General features: G+C 34.1%; 1 long non-coding RNA gene across 1 annotated transcript in view; it reads left to right on the top strand.

Annotated features, from left to right (window-relative positions):
• Positions 1-2,949: 2,949 nt before the first annotated feature.
• The window catches only part of LOC135208189 (uncharacterized), a 19,285-nt gene continuing 7,234 nt past the window's right edge, over positions 2,950-15,000 (top strand). The window contains exon 1 of the long non-coding RNA XR_010313120.1: positions 2,950-3,191. This is a non-coding gene — a long non-coding RNA (uncharacterized LOC135208189). The remainder of the gene's footprint in view (positions 3,192-15,000) is intronic.

Raw genomic sequence — 15,000 nt, 5'->3', positions numbered from 1 at the left:
ACCCAAGGCCTTTGCAGTTTCATATCAATAATCATTATATAGGGGTAATATAAGATTAACTCTATACTATCACATAACTCAAAAAGACCATCTGATCCTTAACAAATATAAGATATTTGTTATATTATATTATATTTTTTGGGGCCCCTACAAGAAAAATCTACTCATAAATAGATAAAATGCAAAATCTTATGGAATTTTTAATCTATTAGTTTAAAAAAAGTCCTTTAATTGAAAATGAACTTAGTTATATCTAACAAATAAGCAATGCTGAAGTTACCATTCAATCAAAATCTTTGCATTTCGAGCAGCTTTTTACGTATAAAGATGTTAACTTCGGAATCAAATTTTGTAAAACGCTCAAGGAGTTGGCCGGTGGGTTTTTTTTTTCTAGAAATATGTATATATGAAAGAACACTTTAAAATTGATTCCAGCTTTATAGTAATGAGTTTCGGGTTCGACCCTCTATTGACAGGCCTAAATATAAAAGTTGTCACAAGACGTACATGGAATTTTATATACACATCCTTCAGTATTGTCGGGTTCTTAAAAACCATGTCTCATTGTTTTATGTTCCTGAGTGCGGCATTAATACCAAAATTTTCAAGATGGACGATATCTTTCATGTTATTATTATTATATGGTAGTACAAGCAAATTATTTTGTTATACGGTTCCTTTTTGTTTTGATGCAGTCCTGTTTGCCGCTTCTAATGCATTGTCTAATACACTGTCAGAATATTTCAATTTCTCGCCTGTATTCCTAATCTTATCTATTTCATCATCAATGTATTCACCAGGATAGGAAGCCTTTTCCTTGAGTTTGGATTGCAATGATGCAACAATTTCAAACTGTTGCTTTAAAGCCTGAAGAATATACAAGAGAACTGCACAATCAGTGTCACTCACTTTTGCAAGTCATACATCGAATATCTAGAATTTTCGATCTCGTTTGTCGCAACTCAACTTTTCCTCCAATGTTTTTTTTATTCTGTTTCTTGATTTGCTATCCTATAGTTCTTTGTTATTAGCATTTTTCACAATGAAATCAGTTACTTTCAACTCAGTCGCAATAAAAGCAATGAGAATAATAAGTGATTAAACCTCTTAAATAACACAGAAATATATGAATGTAAATATATGCCTCGATAAAAGTACGTGCCGTCAAATTTATAAGAATTCCATATGAGACCGTGTGTCCTTGTCCCAAGATAAAAAAGAAAAAAAAGCCACCAATGGTGCTCAAAATTTATTCATATAATAACTTTCCATCACAATTACTCACTATTATTTGAGTACAAACAAAAGCATGAAACATCATCTGGCCAAGAATTATATTCCTCACAAATTTCGTATTAATTTGAAGTAAGTAATACACGATTAAAATTTGATAGGAAACTTTGAGACAATGTTAACTTTACGCTTTCTTTACCCCACTTGTATAAGGTTCCAAGTCATTTTCACTTCATTTTTGGTCTGATGATGAAGTACATCAATCAGAATAATCAGAAGCTTGTTTTGCACAACATTAAAAGCAACATAAAGGCACATGAGCGCAATGTATACCCATATCTATAATTTACTGAACGACTGGAACTCTTAGCTTCATGTTTTTCCTGATTTGTTACGAAAAACTTTTACTGCTGAAAACATTAGAAAAAAGTAAAGAAATGTTTAACGAGTCCCACAATCTATAATTGGAGTCAATGTTTCCCGAATACGAGCCACTACGCCTCCAAGTAGAAAGAAATAAAGTATCTATTTAAGTACCCGAGAGACCAAAAACACAGTAATGGTCGCTGTTTAACAGGTAAGGATATTAATCAAGAGCATGTATTCCGGATACAAATGGCAAGTTATACATATTTACTGCACTAACATTTGGTTAATGAAATTAAGACCTTTGTCACCGTCTGTTACGGACTTCTCAAGGTAATTAGATTTCACATTTTGGGGACAACATGCATATCTGAATTATAATTTAAAGACTATTAGTTAAGCTGTTCGAAATCTGTTAAATTATGAACCGAGAATGAAAAACTTTTCTTTTTTTAATTATTTTCAAGGATTCTTACAGCATGGAAATAATAATCATGATAGGTGTACATGATTATTACTTTCGAATTACCCTGTACACGGCAGAGGGTAACCTTGAAACCTTGGTGTACTTTATGTTAACCTGCATATGGCAGTGCGTATCTTTCAAACCTCATTGAAACTTAAGAGTTGGCATATCTTTCAGTGCACCTCTTTAGTGCAGAGAAGGCTTAAACTTGAGTGGTCACAAGTAGTAAAATAAGTCAATTTTCTCTTTTTAGCCTGAAACTTTACAGTACACTATATAGAAAAGAAAAATCTAATTTGAGAGAATTTTTATTATTGTATTTCATGATTTGTTGATACACTGTGATTCTCTTTGAGAAGGTTTGTTTCTAGTTACCTTCATTGTCCATTGCCTATTACCACTACTTGTAAATTCTTCTGCTTTTTTCTCGCTAAGGTACACTTTCTGGTATGTGCGAGTAATTACGGTAAAACACGCTATGCGTCCAACACTTCATATACTTTTTTCCACAATACATTTGACTTGACGTCGATTAAAATGGAGAAAGGGGATTTCTTTTTATACGCCTGTACACTTTTCTGAAAAAAGATTCAAGTTATGGTGCAGAGCTTTAAAAAGGATTTTCTGTCGCATAGCGAATACGCGTTCCCATTCATCTTTCGCGATCATGTTTTTGTTTCTGCAGTTATATTTCGGTACCTGGTCCGGGCTGGTAATTCAAAGCCAGTGACCAGTCGACCATCGGACTCTGTATTGAAAGTATCTTGGTCGTCGTCCTGTCGTTTTCCTCTGTCTCTTTATGCGCGTGCACTGTGAATTCAAGATTGGCTTTCTTCATTTACACTTATGAACTCATAAATTTTATTGGAGGCGATATAATATTATAACTTTCACTTACTGAAGTATATTCAAAATAGACTTTTCACAAAGCAGCAGATATTTTATTTGAAAGACAAATAAAGCAATAACCACTTTCTTAATCCAAAAATGTCTGCCATAATAATTTACATCTTGTTGTTGCTGACGGATTTTCGTCTGATCAAAGCCACGATGACCAACAGTACTTATTATATCAAGATAACATCTCCGTTAATACAGGAAACTGTTATCCACACATCAGTTCCAGGTGAGTCGGATCTCGCTTTTCTTCTCAAAAACCGGTATATCAAGTTGGCCTTAAATCGGGCGTCTTCTTTCATTCTAGCAAATGCTATTTTATTTGCCTGTCATTCTTTTGATCAATAACCTGGATAATTCCATTTCATTCATTAAATCAAATATCATGGAGTTCACCTAGAAATCCCGAAAGGTCAAGTACTAAAGCTACTCTTCCATAGCAGTCTATGTATACACTCAAAATCATCTGAGATGAATCCACGTAAGCCCCTTGACTACTGACTACAAGAATATTCGTGGGGAGTCTGGTACACATCCCAATGAATACGGGGTATCTAATATATATATATATATATATATATATATATATATATATATATATATATATATATATATATATATATATATATATATATGTATGTATATAAATATATGAATAACTTGATCACAAGATATATAAAATGCGATGCTCTGTATAAATATGGATGGCACTAAATTATTCAATTTAGACAATAAATCTTTTACATTGATACCAACAGGTAAGACTACTAATATATCATCTACATATCTGAACCATTTTGAGGGGATAAGTGTGATATTCGGGAGGGAATGTCTTTCAAAAAATTCCGTATATTAGTTTGAAAGGAGAGAGGATAAGGGGTTACCCATGGCCATACCAAATATTTGTTTTTAATATTCTCTAAGTCGTTATTGGCAGCGCACTCTACCAAAATTCACATGAAATTCCTGGAAAAATGTAGATGACATTTTAATAGTCTTAGCTGTTGGTATCAATGTAAAAGATTTATTGTCTAAATTGAATAATTCAGTGCCTTCCATGAAATTCACTGTTGAAATTGAAAATATCAATATCATCCCTTTCCTAGATGTATTAATACACAGAGAATCTTTCCAATGTAAATTCAGTATTTAAAGGAAACCCACAAATAATTTAACATATGTACGTTTTTATTCTGGCCACCATCTTAATATTAAAATTTCAAATTTTTCTTCTATGTTCTTACATGCTTTGCTGATCACGAGTCCATAATATCTTGACCAAGAAATAGAGTATATAAAAAAGATAGGAAATGATCTCTGCTACCCACTTCATATAATTGATTTAAGTTATCAAAAAGCTCACACAAAGTTTTATATTGTTGTTAGTAATGAAAAAGAAACCCCTGAAAATGTACTTAGCTTGCCTTACTTTCGTGGATCTGAAACCATAAAATCAGTGTTTAAATCTTTTAATGTTAATGTTGTGTTCTTTTGTAACCATACCATTAAAGGTATGCTGATTAAGAATAATCCCTTAATAAATAACAACATCCTTTACAAAATTCCTTGTAAGGATTGCCCTTCTTTTTGTGTCGGTCAATCAAGCAAAGATTTAGATGTACGTTTTAAGCAGCATATGTATTTAGTTAGAACAGCCCAGACTTCAAATGAACTATTTATGCATCTGAGTGAAAAACCTTATTGTAAAAATTGGGGCGATAGTTCTGTAACTACTGGAATCAGCAATTATACAAGTCACTAATAAAAAAACTTAAATCTTAGTCTGGGATTGTACTATTTGTAAAATGTTTATGAAGAACCTTAAAATAAATGAATTAACTACTAACTAATTAATCCCACATGTTTTCAGATTTTTTTTTTGTCTCTCTCATTCTCGCTATATTTATATCTTATGTTAGTTTCCGTGACATTGCCTCTATTTACATGTATATATATATATATATATATATATATATATATATATATATATATATATATATATATATATATATATATATATAGGCAGAGATCCAAGGAATGTCAAGGAACAAATGGTTCATTGTCAAAAGGGTAAAAGTCAAAGAGATTATCCATTATTATCAGATATCACACGGTCACAAACTTAAACATAGATTTAACCCTAACTGAAACTACAACGTATCCATATAGTCCAAAACATGTAAAAACTGAATAGATTAATTTTGTTGCTTATATTTATCTACACCATTTTTCATTATGAAGACATGAAGTTTAAATAAACCAAGATTTAAATTTAGAACATTTCCATTACTTGACTTGATGAAATAAGATTCAATGATATTCCTTTTAACTGTGTCATTACATCATGGGATTAATGCTCTTGCTTGACTCCAGTTAATAGGAAGATCTAAATCTCTCATATGTACAAATAATGCATTCGATATTTGCCCAGTTCTCACAGAATATTGGTGTTGTTTGAGCCGTTGTGAAAGAGATTTACCGGTGTGTCCGTAATAGACTTTATCACACTTTTTGCAAGGAATTTCATATATGCAGCCTGGAAGATCTGTAGGAGAATTTTTTATTAGTAAACTCTTAATTTTAGGAATTTCTAAAAACCTATCATCATAGGGTAATTTTAGAATGTTATGCTTACTAAATTCAAGTTTGTCATTAGTTAAATAAAATGATTTTCTAGCTCTTTTCCATTTCACATCTACAAAAGTCCTTGCGTATTTAAGTTTTAAAGTAATATCATAAAGTTTTAATCACAGCGTCAATAAACTGCTGACTACAGACAAGTAAGCCCTTTGGAACATCCCAGAGAAAGCAAAGAATTTAACATTTTGATGGTGTTCGGAGTTGTAATGAAAAAAAAAAAATAAAAAAAAGTGGCAATGCTAGTTGATTTCTGAAAGAGTGAAACGGTGAAATTTCTATAATTTTTATGGACAGTTACATCAAGAAAATTCAAATTACAATTTCTTTCTTCCTCCAGAGTAAATTGTAAGTATATATATTAATATTATATATATATTATATATATATATATAATATAACTTTATATATATATATATGTATAGATATATATATATCGATATGATATATATAATATTTATATATATATATCATATATATAATATATATATATATATATATATATATATCTATATATATATATATATATATATATATATATACTACTTGGAAAATCACAGTAGATGCATGTGATTTCACTAAATAAGCAAATATCACTGGAAACTGATAGGCAGAAATCCAAGTGCTTTCATCTTTATTAAGACATCAGTAGGGTAAAAGACCCCATTTCGGCTCAACCTCAATACCCGACCCCAAATTGGCTCACAGGTGATAAACCTCATAAGGTCGCCTTTATCTTAACCTCATGTACGTTGACCATTAACGACCCACAGGAAAAACACAAAATATTTTGCTCCAGTTCAGAAAAGAACCCCAAATTGGGTCATGAAAAACTCTCAGGATAGGAGAACCATGGTTTCGCAAACCTTACTTAAAAATATCCGACAGCAAATTGAATGTATAACCGCATTTTTGCTCGATTCCCTTGAAAATACCCAAACTCATTTTGGCTCAAGATATTCTCTACAGATAAAAAAAAACCACCATTTCACATGAATATGAATATGAGTAAAAATAATTCTAAGTCCTTAACTTAACCTAACCTAACCTAACCCACTGAGTGAAAAAATTTTAAGTCCCCTAACCTAACCTAGCCCAACCTATTGGCTCAAGATATACTCTATGGATGAAAAAATAAACCATTTCATATAAATATGAATATGAGTAGAAAAATTCTAAGTCTTTTAACCTAAATTAACCTAACCTAACCCACTGAGTGGAAAAAATTTAAGTCCCTTACCCTAACCTAACATAACCTAACCCACTCAGTGAAAACATTCTAGGTCCCTTAACTAACCCAACCTATTGGCTCAAGATATACTCTACAGAGAAAAAAAAAACCCATTTCACATAAATGTGAATATGAGTGAAAAAATTCTAAGTCCCTTAACCTAACCTAACCTATCCTAACCTGCTGAGGAAAAAAATTCTAAGTCCCTTAACCTAATCTGACCTAACCCAACCTAACCTAACCTAACCCACTGAGTGAAAAAATTCCAAGTCCCTTAACCTAACCTAACCTAACGCACATGAAATACCCAACCCCATTTTGGCTCAAGATATACTCTACAGACGAAAAACCACCATTTCAAATAAATATGAATATGAATGAAAAAATTCTAAGTCCCTTAACCTAACCTAACACACATGAGTATATTAAAAATATGAATATGAGGAACAAATTCTAAGTCCCTTAACCTAACCTAACCCACGTGAGTATATGAAAAGATATGAATACGAGTAAAATAAATTATAAGTCCCTTAACCTGACCCAACTGAAAATATGACAGCACAAATGTAAGGTCCCTTACGGAATGAAAAACTACCTTTTCGCTACGCAATCATATGAAAAAATATGATAATATGAATGCAAGGTCACAAAAAAATTTTGAAGTCTCTTAACCTAACCTAACTGAAAATATGATAGTATGAATGCAAAAAGATTTCTAAACTCCATTCAAATTCAGATTAGCAACTGATAAGCACCCATAACAGTCACCATTTCTCCATGACTCACTGGCAGGTGCACAACTTATCATATCACGTGAGAGTATAAATGCAAAAAATTTCTAAACTCCATAACCTAACATAATGAAACTCTATGGAAGGTTGAACAATGAAGAATGAGGGTAATAAAAACCAATTGTGACCATTCACATATATTTATTACATAAACTGGTATAAGTGTCACATTCATGTGTTTCTCCTGAGATGCATTTAAAAACAATATCTCCACGACTCCTTATCACCAATCTCAATTTATTATCTTGTACTGCTCGACGTTCGTCCTCCGCCTGTGCTGCCCTGTGCGGAACAACCCCTCCTTTCCCGCTCATCCTTAGGAAGAGAAATATCAAGACTTTGAAGAACTGAACGCTTGCAAGAAATAAAAAATAATTATATGATGTATATTAACAACATCAAAAAACCATTATTACCCTTTACTTATTGAAAGCATTCACTCCTTGGGTGTGACACCCCGTTTACCACCGGAACTCCAGTGAGAATATTTCACCCTTTTGAAATGCTTGAAATAGTATTCCATCACCCACCTGTCATTACTTTCCAAATGACATGGCGAGAAGACAACATTCATTAATGACAAAGCTGATTTCAACCCACTATGACTTGTACAGTGAACGAAGAAAACGGTGTAAAGACCGCACTTGTATGAATTATCTGGCTGTGTCTGCCTTACAGACTGGCGAAGGACAAATCCCGAATTAGCGCGGAGAAAAGTCAAGAAGACACCTGAATAAATTTTTGGGTTTATACCATAACTGTCAAAAAAGAAGATTGTATCCCTCGGTGAACAGTCAATATAAAAACACACCCAGTGCCCAACAACATCAATACTAGAAGTTGAAGGCAGAGTATAAGATATAAAAACAAATGGTTTAATTCTATTCGTTGGTATTACGAACGTGCCCACTGCATCCGAAGTGAACACACCAAAATATTTAATTAATAATCCTCCCTAGCGAACCTTGTAAAGCAGTTTCAATTTCTTTCGTATCCATCACTCCTAACCCCTAACATCACATTGAACGACTCTATTTGAATCAATTGTTAAAATACCCTTGGTGTCTCTGAACAATAAAATCATGCGAGAATGAGATATGACAGTTCCCAGCTTATAGATATTCTCAAACTAGCTGAAATTTCAACCGGGATTGAATCTTTAACCTCTTCCGTGACGAAGCTAAAACAATAGATAGCCCCTCCGTTTTTAAAACTGTCGTAGGTGATGAGGTTATCATGACCACCTCCTATTGACTTCTGCGTCTCGTAAAACAATTGCGTGCCAGTATTAGGAAAAGGATAGTTGATATTGTACAATGTATTCCCATTAACAGTGATGTGCACGCTATTCAAGTCATATGCACCAAAGTACAAAGTATTGGCTGTGTAATTCCATGAAAACGTTTGCGTACCAATCATAGTTAACGTAATCTTTTCAGGTATATGTACAGGTGTTGAAAGGTTGTTATTAAAATGGAATTCTCGTTCTGCCCAATAATGTACGTTTTATAAAGTCTTATCAAATATATATTGTATTGGGTTAACCGCTAGATCTATACTCGCTAGATCTATAAGGAGTGGAAAGCATGTGTGAACCCCTCTCATCTTAACGTAGCTCATCACCCAAGTTTCCCATCTACCCGTCTTTCCGAAAGAAGCGGCTGTATAGGTTTGTGCAACACTGTGCATAGTATGAAAATATCGTGGAAAAACCTCCTCATACCAAAATTCAGTAGTGCGCTGGTTTTCGCACTCTTGAGCATTTTTATGTATGATTGATAGTCAAAAGCAGGACACAATTCCACCAACTTTTCGTTCAAGAAGACAGAGACAGATTTAAAAAGCGTATTGCTTATACTATTAGAGTGCAACATGTGCATCGACTGGCAGCTGTACATTGCACCTTACCACTGCGACGTATAATTCTAAAGCTATACTCAACAAATCCAAGAAGGAACGCATGACACCATTAATACGAAACTCATTTTAGTTATCAGTAAGGATTTGATTTATAGAATTGTTGCTGGGTGTTAAATCCAATCTCTCCTTCGAATTAACCAAACTTTCTATGATCCAACATTTTTTCACATTCGGTAACAATTCTGAGATGCCTGCGATATATGGAGAAACAGGAACCTTGTTTCCCGTCCCTGGCACATAGGAACCACACCCGCCATTTCACCAAATTGCAAGAGGGAGAGAATGTGTGCATGTGTGCCCACTGACAAAAGGTGAATGAATTAACGAAGATCATACACATCCTTGTTATATTTACTTCTCAATTTAACTCGTCCATTCTTCTTTCTCCTCTTCTTCCTCGTCTTTGTAGCTGACCGAGCGAGTGTACTTTTCACTCCACCCAACCTTTTCCTGTCGACCCTCCAACTACTGCTTAGAATGCATCTACCCATACTTTTGAGAGTGGTCACTCCGCGCCTTTTTAAAGATTCCCTCAGGACCAGCTGATCGTTCACTACATCCGAAAACACTGATCTACCAAACTCTTTAACTGAAGGTTTAGCAGCATTGAACAGGAAAGGGAGTACCCTGCGAGCAATGCCGGCTATGGCTGAAAATACACCTCCACCTCTTCTATGACTGGGATAGAAAACCAAAGTGTCTGCTAGAAATGCTCCCTTTCTTAAGGGTTCGGACAAGAACAACAGTTTAACTTCGACCTCCGAGGGTGGGGTGAAGATGACCCTCATACCTGTTAAAAAACCTTTAATCTCTCCCTTGAATATTAAGCAGAGTGCTCGTTTGAGTGTTCTTAATTACACGAGCTCGCGAAAGTGAATAACGTAAAGGTGGAAAAGAATGCAGGTTTTATACAAACCTCCCTATCTGGACCTTATATGAAGCTCACAGGTGATGCTCTAGTCCTTATTGAAATGAATGCGCCTTCTGTTCTGGTCAGTGATGATGATTGAAATCTGTTCTAGAATATTCGTGTTCAGCGCTTTGTATATCGTATTGTGTATCCCCTGCCCTTTGCCACTCTCTAATGTAAAACAATCCAATATATTTACTAGTTTTCCTCCAAAAACAGTCGGTTGAACAATATTGGTGTACACCACAATTATCGGGTAAGGAATCCACTGAGAGATGTGCATTCACCGCATCAGGCCCGTTAACTTTGTATGCGGTATTATTTTTAAAACCCAGCAATCTGGCCGCTTTATTACTGAATTTGACAGACAATTTTAATGTTCCCCACCTCAATCTTCCCCCTCTTAACGTGAGGGATATTAATTCTCCTGCTGTCTTCATCCTAACCAAATACATCATTACTGTTGAAAACATTTACGTATTCGCTGTCAAAATGTTCAAAAATATCCTTGTTAAGTGCCCCCACCCACCAGTCTTTTCATGTCCCCCGCTAACACAGCCATTGTCGGTCTATAGATATAGGCGTGCTTATTATTTTTACCTCGTTTAGTAACAAACTGGAGGAAGAATTCTTCATCTCTTGATAATACAGCATAATAAACTCCCAAAAACATGATCGAAGCTAGACCCACTTCATATTTGCTTCCATTCGGTAAGAATATGGGAGAAAGTAACCTATTCACAAACCCGGACTCTGAGTTATTCACGTACTTGTCCAAGCAGCCTAGACTGCTCACATATATAATGTGTTCACCCGTCATACTGGCGAAGTACTGCACATAATTTCGCTCATCTAGGTCTTATATGAAGGGTGCATGACACACTTTAACCTTTAATAAACTTAATGTCCTCCCTCTTCTGATTCTATCACATTTGTATTTAAAGGTTTATAAACTGCATTATGCGAACCTCTACCCCGTCCACATTCCAACGTAAAACAGTCGAGGATATTTACCGTTTTATCACCCAGCGATGAGGGTTGAATAATGTTGGAATATAAGTATATATAATTGACATTGTGATCACCAAGATAGGGAGTTTTGGAGTGGTAATTTCTCAACACTCCCACACCATAAATCATGTATCGCATTCCTATGTTAAACCCCAATAAACGTGCAGCCCTAACACTAAACTTTACAACAACTGAAACCACTCCTTCTACTTTCACTATCTCAGCATTCATGTATGTGAGGCTCATCCTCTTCAAATCATCATCCCATGAAAATAACCCTTTCATACGCCTAACACCCTGAATGTATGCACCGTAAAGCGTTTCCAGCTGTTCTGTAATGTCTGTATTGAGTGCTCTAGTCAATCTATTCATATCCCCTGCTAATAAACCAACAGCAGGAGCATACAAGAAAGCGTATGAGCAAGTTGTCGAACTCTGATTTTAGGTGACTCTAAACTGAAGTGTGAAATCTTAATCTTCTGGCGTGACGGAGTAGTATTCATTTGAGAGTGTAATCCCTATGACACATAATTCATATTCTACCTCTTTTGATAGAGTTATGGGAGTGGCCAACCTGTTTGTAAATTTACAGGGTCGGTTTTCAGGAAATAAATCTAGGCACACCCTGCTATTCACATATCTGATGTAATCGCTACACATGCTGAACACAATGCTGGTAATACACATTATTGAGGCAATATATACCATACAGCTTAGAAAGGATAAATAAAAAGCATAAAAAATTAATTGCATTTATTATACAAAATAATGGAACATACATACATACACATGTACATATACAGGTTGGCAAACATTTTTTTGTTTTTTTACATAAGCTGTTCAACTCCGAGACTTAATTTGGAAAATGAATCCTTCAACTACACATCTCCCGCACACTTCTCTTCCATGAAGGATAAAACTGAATCCTTGACAACTATACATGTGACCTTTCCGTGGCGTTTCATTGGTTTAACCAGACACAATTCACGCGACCACTTTGTCCTATTCCTTTGGGTAATAGGACATATTTCACATCTTCGCACACACACACAAACATATATATATATATATATTATATATATATATATATATATATATACACATTTTAACTTCACAAACATTTACCATTAATGACCCACAGGAAAACCACCAAATATTTCGCTCAAGTTCAGAAAAGAACCCCAAATTGGCTCGTAAAAAACTCTTAGGATAGGAGAACCATGGTTTTGCAAACCTTACTTATAAATCAGACCCCATATTGGCTCAAGATAAACTCTATGGACGTTAAACCACATTTTTGCTCGACCCCCCCCCCCCCCCCCTTGAAAATACCAAACCCATTTTGGCTCATGATATACTCTACGGATGCAAACCGCCATTTCACATAAATATGAATATGAGGGAAAAAAATTTTAAGTCCCTAACCTAACCTAACCTAACCTAACTAAACCTAACCCACATGAGTATATGAAAAATATGAATATGAGGAGCAAATTCTAAGTCCCTTAACCTAACCTAGCCCATGTGAGTATATGAAAAGATATGAATGCAAGGTCACAAAAGAATTTTTTGTCTCTTAACCTAAAGTTTAGCCAAGAATGGGGGTTCTCAGCTTAGTTGAAAAGGTATGTAAGTTGAATATATATCTCTATATATAGTATAATATATATATATATATATATATATATATATATATATATATATATATATATATATATAAATATACATATATTAATATATATATATATATATATATATATATGTATATATATATATATATATATATATATTCAACTTACATGCCTTTTCAACTAAGCTGAGAACCCCCATTCTTGGCTAAACTTTTCGTTCAGAAAAATCCTCTTTTAAGTGAAGGCTAAATCTGATTTTCCATCCTAGAATATTAAAGTGTATTTCCTCCATATTCTGGTGTAGTACTTAGTACTGACAATCATAAAAAAGTTTCTTTTTTTGAATATGCGAATAATTCGTTTTGTATGAAAGATTATACAGTACAACGTTCCGCACCTACACCATCGTATAATGAATTATGGCATGCATAAAATCATTCATGAAAATGAATGTCCAAGAAGCATACTGCCTGGTTAAAATCAATATATCAAATCTCAATAGTTTTTCTTTAATTTTCCCAAGTGATTTCTGTTTTCCCTTTCTCTGCCTTTCTCTTATCTAAGATCTCTCTCTCTCTTTCTTAATTCTTAAACAAAAAATCAAACAAAAAATATAAGTTTTTACCTAAGTAATTTGCTTTACTATTTTTCTACAACGACTCTCTCTCTCTCGTGTTAATTCACAGGAAAAGACATAAGTCAAACTATTTTAGTAAGGCTCAAATCTACATCAAAGAACAAGTCACAAATCTTCGACAAAATAATAATTCTTGTTTGGGTAAATCGAAGGATCCCTGGCAAAGCAATGCTGTTGTTTGCTATATGTTGTCGTTGCCAGACATCGCTATTTACCGCGTCACGGAAGATTCTTAATATGCCTTTGATTCAGGATGAATAACTCTTGGCTACTGAGAATATACAATGATCAACGTTGTGAAAGAATGGTTTCTCAGGGGTTCTGCTCTTTTACAATTGATTTTACAATATTTGTTTTATGGCAGAGGTGATATGAATGTACCCCAAATTATTATAAATTACAAGTTGAGGAAACAGTAGGAAAATTATACTCAGCACTACAATATGAGAAGTGACAATAATTACCCAGCATTTCTGTAATTCTTTTAGCATTCCTGATATAATTTTTGAGCTTCGTCACCGAGTCTTCACGTGAAGGAGAAATGTTGAAACGTTCTAATTTGTAAATTCTAAATGAGCGAATTTCAACTGTCACCTGACTTCCGTCAAGTGAAATTATTTCCACCGATAGAAAAAATGTATAAATGAATAAAAAAAAAAAGCCATGAATAAGCGACTCATGGAACTACGAATTCATTCAGGTTATCAGTAAAATATAAAGAATAACTGGGAAAGGATTCGTACCAAGTTTTCAGTGGTTTCTACATGAAGTGACTGAAAAAATGACTGGAAATGCCATAAACAACGCCAAACGACCATGACTAAGCAACATTGGATTATAGTCGGACAGGCATTCCTATTTAGTGTTGGGGAATAGCATGGCAAATGACCATATGTCACCTTTGGCCACAAAATTGCAGTTGATCGCTTTGATAGATTTGACACGCAACGACAGTACCGCAGAAAATCACTGACACTTATTTCGCTATATATTTTTGTAATATGCGTTGAGAGCTAATATAATGCATTACTATACCTTCCTTTGAAATTTTATAAAAAATAAACATTTATATTCGGACAGCATAAATCAATCAACTTCTACCAAGTGGATCTTCATTCGATCTTCAAAGACAATAACATTTCTTACAATATTCTGTAAAATGAGACTTGCTTGTTTAAAGAACCGTGCAGTAATTTAAATGAATCTTGGTTCGAAATAAAATGCAAGCATGCACAAGTCTGGAATCTTGTAATTGTCTCACTTGAAAGTT

Source organism: Macrobrachium nipponense, chromosome 35 (genome assembly GCF_015104395.2).
Source record: "Macrobrachium nipponense isolate FS-2020 chromosome 35, ASM1510439v2, whole genome shotgun sequence".
Taxonomy (NCBI): Eukaryota; Metazoa; Arthropoda; class Malacostraca; order Decapoda; family Palaemonidae; genus Macrobrachium; species Macrobrachium nipponense.
The sequence above is the reverse complement of the archived record's forward strand: the minus strand, read 5'-3'. Positions and strand labels throughout refer to the sequence as shown.